At 46.3% G+C, this 7,429-nt stretch overlaps 1 long non-coding RNA gene across 1 annotated transcript; it reads right to left on the bottom strand.

Moving 5' to 3' along the window:
• Window positions 1-6,790: 6,790 nt before the first annotated feature.
• LOC146893062 (uncharacterized) lies at window positions 6,791-7,403 on the bottom strand. The gene is made up of 2 exons (XR_015003685.2): window positions 7,175-7,403; window positions 6,791-7,078 (listed from the first exon to the last, which is right to left on the bottom strand). It is a non-coding gene; the product is annotated as an uncharacterized LOC146893062 (long non-coding RNA).
• Window positions 7,404-7,429: the final 26 nt, after the last annotated feature.

Below are 7,429 nucleotides of genomic sequence, written 5' to 3'. Positions count from 1 at the left end.
ACAACTATATACTTGTAGTAAATTGGAAGGTATGTTGGTAATGCCATATATATAACCTGCAAGTGTGGCCCCAAGAGAGGGAAGAATGAGCCCATAGGCCTGTGCTGTGGCACTTTAGAGGAAAAGCTAGTTCGTGAGTGTCTTAGAGTTTCTATTGCTTTGAAAAGACACCGTGACCATGCAATTTATGTAAAGAAAATGTTTAATTGTGGTGGCTCACTTATAGTTTCAGAGATTCAGTCCATTATCACGATGGGGAGCATGGCAGCATGTAGGCAGACTTGGTGCTGGAATAGCAGCTGAGAGTCCTACATCTTGCAGGCAACAGGAAGTCAACTGAGACACTGAGTGGTATCCTGAGCATAGGAAACCTCAAAGCCAGCCCCCATGGTGACACACTTACCCCAACAAGGCCACACCTACTCCAACAAAGCCACACCTCCTAATAGTGCCTCTCCCTATGAGATTATGGGGGTCAGTTCCATTCAGCCTACCACTGCGAGCTAGAGAAGAGGACTGGGCTTGCCTCTGCTCCTTCAGCTAGCCTTTTCTCAGCTCCACAAAGACAACTCAGAGATCTGCCTCCTCTTTCCACTCCTGAAAGACACCTGTGTGACTTCCCTAGAAGATGAGGGCAGTGTGGCCTTACAGCGAAACAAAGTAAACTGACCTGTTCGCAACAATCTCACAGACAGGTTGCCAGTTGGGAATGTGCCACTGACCTTTGGGGAGGTCTACCGGCCCTCCATTCCCAGCCTGGTACATATATACACTAAGACCCTCTTGGTGTCTCTTCCCGTGTTCCCAGAGCTGTTGCTTAATGTCTGCCTCCAAATCTTAGCATCGTGCACGCCTTTAACCTCAGCACTAGTGAGGCAGAGGCAGACAGAACGCTGTGAGTTTAAGACCAGCCTGGTCTACAAAGTGAGTTCTAGGGCAGCCAGAGCTATTACACAGAGAAAAACCTGTCTCGAAAAACAACAACAACAAAAATCAGTCAGTCAATCAATCAATCAATCAATCATCATCGTCATCATCATAAAAATAGAGTCTAGAAAGATGGTTCAGTAGTTAAGAGCACTGGCCTGGGGACTGGAGAGATGATGCAGTGGTTAAGAGCACTGGCTGCTCTTCTAGAGGACCCAGGTTCAATTCCCAGCACCCACATGGCAGCTCACAGTTGTCTGTAACTCCAGTTCCAGGGTACCTGACACCCTCACGCAGGCAAAACACCAATGCACATAAATTTAAAGAGAGAGAGAGAGAGAGAGAGCATTTGTAATGCCCATTCTAGGGGATCCAAGGCCTCCACAGATACCAGGTGAATACACACACACACATACATGCAGACAAAACACCTATATACATAAAATACAAACCTTAAAAAAGTTTTTTTAATGATTTTTTTGGGGGGACTGATTTTTGGTTTTTGAAGACAGGGTTTCTCTGTGCAGCTCTGGCTATCCTGGAACTTGCTCTGTAGACCAGGTTGTAATCACACTCAGAGATCTGACTGCCTCTCCCTCCTGAATACTGTGATTAAAGTTATGCCCCACCATTCCCTGGCTAATAATAAATCTTAGGGAAAAAAAGAGTGATCTTTAGCTGTTCCCAGCTACCTTGAGCCCAAGACTTCAGTAATAGCTGGAACAACATAGCAAAATCACACTTAGTTGTTTCTTTTTAAGGGGAGTGGGAAGCATGGTGGAGCATACCTGTAATCTTAGCACTAAGGAAGCTGAGCAGGAGGATTGCCAATTTAAAGCCAACCCAGGCTAGACAGTGAGACTTTGTCTGAAAAAGGGGAAGGGTGGTCTTTAGTTGTAACGTGAATGTAAAAGACTACCTAGCAACACACAGCCCTGGGTTTGATTCCCAGCACTAGGGGCCAAAAAAGAAAGGAAGGAGGGCAGATGGGAGAATTAAAGATAATCTTTGTAAAACACGAAGACCACTGTGCAAGCCTTTAATCCCAGCCCTCAGGAGGCAGAGGCAGGCAATCTCTGTGAGTTCAAGGACAGTCAGGGCTATTTCACAGAGAAAGCTTGTCTCAAAAAACCATAACAAACAAAGAAAATGAAGACCAACTTTGTGGGTGGGGCATCACTTTTTCTTGGTTCAGAAGTTCCAATAGCCCCTGGTTGTTCTGAAACACAATGTATAGACCAGGCTGGCCTCAAACTCACAGAGATCCGCCTGCCTCTGCCTCTGGAGTGTTGGGATTAAAGTCACTATGCATAGTTTATTTTAGAGAACTCAGAGATCTGCCTGACTCTGCCCTCCAAATTCAGGGCTCAAAGGTGTGTGCCCCCACTGCCCAGTGATAACTTTATGAGTATCCACATATTTTCTCCTAACCTTGATAATGGATATTTTGTTTTTAGCCTTATGTTTCTGTTGCCCTAACTTTGTTCCACTTTGTTATCCCCAAAACCACTTTAATTAGTAGTCCAACTGATGAGCACTCGGGTTGCAACTGTGGTGCATAACTGTGGGTGCAGCCCTGGTGACTTTAGGGGACACAGAACAGACTGGTAAGTAGGCTTTCTGTCTGGTGCACCTCCTGCTTCTCTATCACTAGAATAAGGACTGGCTTTCTTTTACTAGACAGTAGAGAGTCAAAGGCTTTGGTGTATTTTGCTCTTGTAGTACACAGTCTTCTATTTCTCTCCTCCTTCCCTGTCCCAACACATGTCCACATCTGGAGCCCTTCCTAAGGAGGCCATTTTCTTCAGGCTTATCAAGGAGCAAAAGGCCACTGCCACTGTGACTGCAATCTTGTGGCTCCCAGGGGGAAGGGAAGAAGGAGGAAGGGGCAGGTGACTAAGTTCTCCTCCTGGGGCAACTCCTGATCCTACACTGCTGGCTTTGCAGTTATAGATTCTTTGTGTCGAGGAAGGTCACATTTGAGCAGCTAAGTCTTTTCTATTGATCATGTTTCCCTGCTTATTTTGCAGCTCAATTATGATTTGTTTTATTTTGTGTGTTTGTTTTGCCATCAACTATGAATGTGCACCACATGTATGCTTGGTGCCTGTGGAGGTCAGAAGAGGACAATGGAGCCCCGGAATTGGAGTTTCAGATGGTTGTGGACCACCATGTGGGTGCTGACAATCGAGACCTCTGATCCTCTGCAAGCAAGTGCTCTTGAGTGCAGAGCCTTCTCTCCCGCCCAGATATGTGCCACCACATTTATGAGTGCTAGGGTACAGATATGTGCCACCACATTTATGAGTGCTAGGGTACAGATATGTGCCACCACATTAATGAGTGCTAGGGTACAGATATGTGCCACCACATTTATGAGTGCTAGGGTACAGATATGTGCCACCACATTTGGGTTAGGAGAGAGCTTTTTATTTTTTAATATTTATTTCCAGAAAAAAAAAATACTTGGCAGTGGTGGCTCATGCCTGTGATCCCAGCACTCAGGAGGCAGATGCAGGTGGATCTTTGTGAGTTTGAGGCCAGCCTGACATAAACAGCAAGTTCCAGGACAGTCAGGGCTATGTAGTGCAACCTTGTCTAAACAAACAAACACAATTAAACAAATCTCTTTCATTTATCCTAGGAAACAGGTTTGGAATTTCCCAGACAGTCTCTGGGTAAGGTTCGGACTTGAAGTCCAGCTTTTCTGAGAAGAGGGAGCCAACAGTCCTTTCCCCCAAAGGGCCAGCATTCACACTGAATGACTTCTGCTGCTGGTTCCTGGTGACTAAGCTAAGTCAAGATGAGTCACTGATAACACAGGTCTTTCCTAGGCTTGGCCCAGGCAATGGGCGGAAGCCCTAGAAGAGTTGAGCTATCCACTAGGCCAAGGATAACTAGTTATGCTTTGGACTTTCTGTTTGTTTTGAGACAAGGTCTCACTGTATAGCCCCGGCTGGCTAGGAATACCCTATGTAGACCAGGATGATTTTGAACTCACAGAGATCCACCTGCATCTGCTTCCACTGCTACACAGGGGCTTGTTACTTATTTTTCAGACAAGGTTTCACGTAGCTTAGGCTAACCTCAAACACATGAAGTAGCCAAGGTTCGCCTTGATCTTCTTGCCTTTAACTCTCAAGTGCTGAAATCATGGGTGTGTGCCAGCATGCTGAGATGACCCTAGAGAGTGACACCAGGGCCTCTAGCGTGCCAGGCAAGCACTACCCCAGTGAGCTTAACCCCCATGTTTAAGTAATTTGTCTTGACATTTGCAGCTGCTAAGTGTACCGCTAGAATTCAGATGGGAAGGAGAGTGCTCTGTTCTGTTATATCCTCAAAACAGAGGCCAGCCTGGTTTACATAGTGAGTTCTGGAACAGCCAGGAGTACAGAAAGACCCTATCTTACAAAAGCAGCATACACACACACACACACACACACACACACACACACACACACGACCCTTCAAAAAAAAGGCAACCAAAAATCCCAACAAACCTGAACAAACAACAAAAATTCACGCTGTTGAAATGGTTCAGTTAGTAATGGGTAAAGTCACTTGCTCACCAAGCCTGATGAGCTGAGATAAATCTCCAGGACCCCCACAGTGGAAGGAGGAACCAGCTCCACCAAGTTGTCCTCTGACCTCCATACAAGTGCTGTGGTATATGTTACCCACACTTCAGAAAACAATAGTTAAATTCTGACCTACACTTTTCTTCTCTTACATCGCCTAAAATTAGGCAATTTAAAGATATTAGCCCCTCAGGTTGGGGTGAGGGTTAAACGAGATGGTCTCTAGACAAGCATCTATGTTTGCCAGGTAGTGATTGATACCTGACTAAACAAGACCTGGGTTCTTTTTTTTAATATTTTAAAATTTATTTTACAGTTTATTTACTTATTGGTATTTGTGTGTTTGTGGGTATGTGTTGTAATAAGTCCACTTGTTTGTCCCTGGTTGCTCAGCCTGGAAATAATCACACAGAAACTATATTATTTAAAACACTACTTGGTTCGTTAACTCTAGCTTCTTATTGGCTAACACTTATATCTTAATTTCTAGTAATCTGTGTATTGCCACGTGCCTGTGGTTTACAGGCTTACAGTGTAAAGTTCCAGCGTCTGTCTGGTGGGGAAGGCTGGGGCTACATGGCTTCTTCCTGACTCCTCCTCCTTCTTCCCAGCATTCAGTTTAGTTTCCCGTCTCCCCTCACCCCAGCTCTACTCTTTTGCCCTATCACAGGCCAAGACAGCTTATTAACCAACGGTATTCACAGCACACAGAGGGGAATCCCACATCAGGTATGTGTGTATGTGCCATGGTGGAACACACAAAGGTCAGAAGACAACCCAAAGGAGTCAGTTCTCTGCTTCCACAATGTGGTTCCCAGGGATCAAACTCAGGTCATCAGGCTTGGCAGCAAGTACCTTTACTCACTGAGCCATCTCTCCAGCTAAGTAGGTGTTATTTAAAAATATTATAGGGCCTTCTAGAATAGATCTTTGGGCTTTTTGAGGTACAGTTTCATGTGCTGCTCAGGTTGGCCTCTGGCTCCTCCTTCAGTCTCTCCAGTAGTGGGACTTACGGAGCTAGACAGTTGGCCATCCAAGAACTCTAGCATGAGCCACAGATGGGCCTATAAATGAAACGGGTAAACGGGTAAAAGCTATAATGGAAATAATGCGGATGCAGTGCTAAGGGAGTGATAGGGTGGCCACAAAAGTACACACTGAGATTGAGGCCCTCGGAGGGTGAAAGAACGTGGGGTCCAGCCGGGCAGTGGTGGCACACGCCTTTAATCCCAGCACTCGGGAGGCAGAGGCAGGTGGATCTCTATGAGTTTGAGGCCAGCCTGGTCTACAAGAGCAAGTTCCAGGACAGGCTCCAAAGCTACAGAGAAACCCTGTCTTGAAAGACAAAAAAAATAAAGTGTCAGATTTTAGAGTTATAGACAGTTGTGAGCTGCCATGTGGATGCTGGGAATTGAACCTGGATTCTCTGGAAGAACACTCGGGGCTCTTAACTGCTGAGTCATCTCTCTAGCCTCTAAACTGGAAGTTTTAAAGCTTTTCAAAGTTTTATGTGGGGTAACAACAGCTTTGTATTTAGAAAACTTATACTGATGGCTATTGCCATATCATCCGGCAAGCCAAACTAAGAAACAGCAGCAGGCAGGCTGTGCACAGGAGTCCTGGCAACTGTGGCCAGGCATGGTGGTGTGTTCTTGTAATCCCAGTACTAGGGAGGCTGGAGTGAAAGGGTCTTGAGTCAGCCTGGGTTACAGAGTAAGATTTCATTTCAAGCAGGGCATCCGAGGTGGCCCAGGCCTTAGTCACAGCACTTGGGAGGCAGAGGCAGTCTGATCCACAAAGTGAGTTCGGGGACAGTCAGGGCTACATAGAAAAACCATGCTTTGCCAGGTGGTGGTGGCGCACACCTTTAATTCCAGTACTCGGGAGGCAGAGGCAGGCGGATCTCTGTGAGTTCGAGGCCAGTCTGGTCTACAAGAGCTAGTTCCAGGACAGGCTCCAAAGCCACAGAGAAACCCTGTCTCAAAAAAGAAAAGAAAACAAAACAAAACAAAAAAAAGGAGAGAGAGAGAGAGAGAGAGAGAGAGAAACCCTGCTTCAAAAAAATTGATTTTGGAAAAAAAAAAACATTGAGCAAAATGATCATGATCATGAAGGAAGTGAGAGCAGGAGATGCCATCGCTACCTCTGAGAATGCGGAAGAAACTGGCTGGTTGACATGAGAACCTCAACAGGGAGAACACCATTCTTTTGCCTGGCTGAGCATTTTGTTTTCTTTGCATTGAGTACCCTTCCTCACTTGCCATTCAACACCCAACCATTCCACCTCATCTGTGGCCCCGTTTATTGTTATTTGTTTAGCTTTTGTAAGGTAGGGCCTTAAGCTCGCAGTGATCCTCCTGTCTCCGTTTCCCAAGTATTGAGATTACAGCATGAGTCACTTTGCCCAGTCCCTTGGATCCCTCTACAGACTACTTAGTTGATTTCTGTGTATCCTTGCTTCCCATCACAGCATTTGATGTTCTTTTGTCATTAATTGTTTCCTGGTTCCTCCCACTGGTCTGCGGATTCGGTGACTTACGGCCCAGTAGGCCCAGTATGGGTCACCACTGCACCTGCAAAGCAAATACAATATCTATGATGGTTACTGAATAACGAGAACTTCAGCAGGTCTCGGGGGAAACTGAAGAAAACAGCAGAGGAAGACCGACTTGTTAGAGAGCTTTGACGGAGGCTAACATCCCGGGACCACACCGTCTTTTCTACTCCAGTCCTTTGTATTGGAGTTGCTCCCTGTGGGTCCTGGGCGAAAAACCTCCACCACCAATCTGTCAAACACGGATCAGTCAGCCTGCAGACTGAGGCTCCGCCCCTTAGTCCTAGACTCCGCCTTCCCGTCCTCGGCCTTCTGGGTTTGGACCTGGAGGCGACGCCCATGAAACCGCATGCGCACTGCGGGCCCCAAG

Source organism: Myodes glareolus, chromosome 9 (genome assembly GCF_982192425.1).
Source record: "Myodes glareolus chromosome 9, mMyoGla1.1, whole genome shotgun sequence".
Classification (NCBI taxonomy): Eukaryota; Metazoa; Chordata; class Mammalia; order Rodentia; family Cricetidae; genus Myodes; species Myodes glareolus.
The sequence above is the reverse complement of the archived record's forward strand: the minus strand, read 5'-3'. Positions and strand labels throughout refer to the sequence as shown.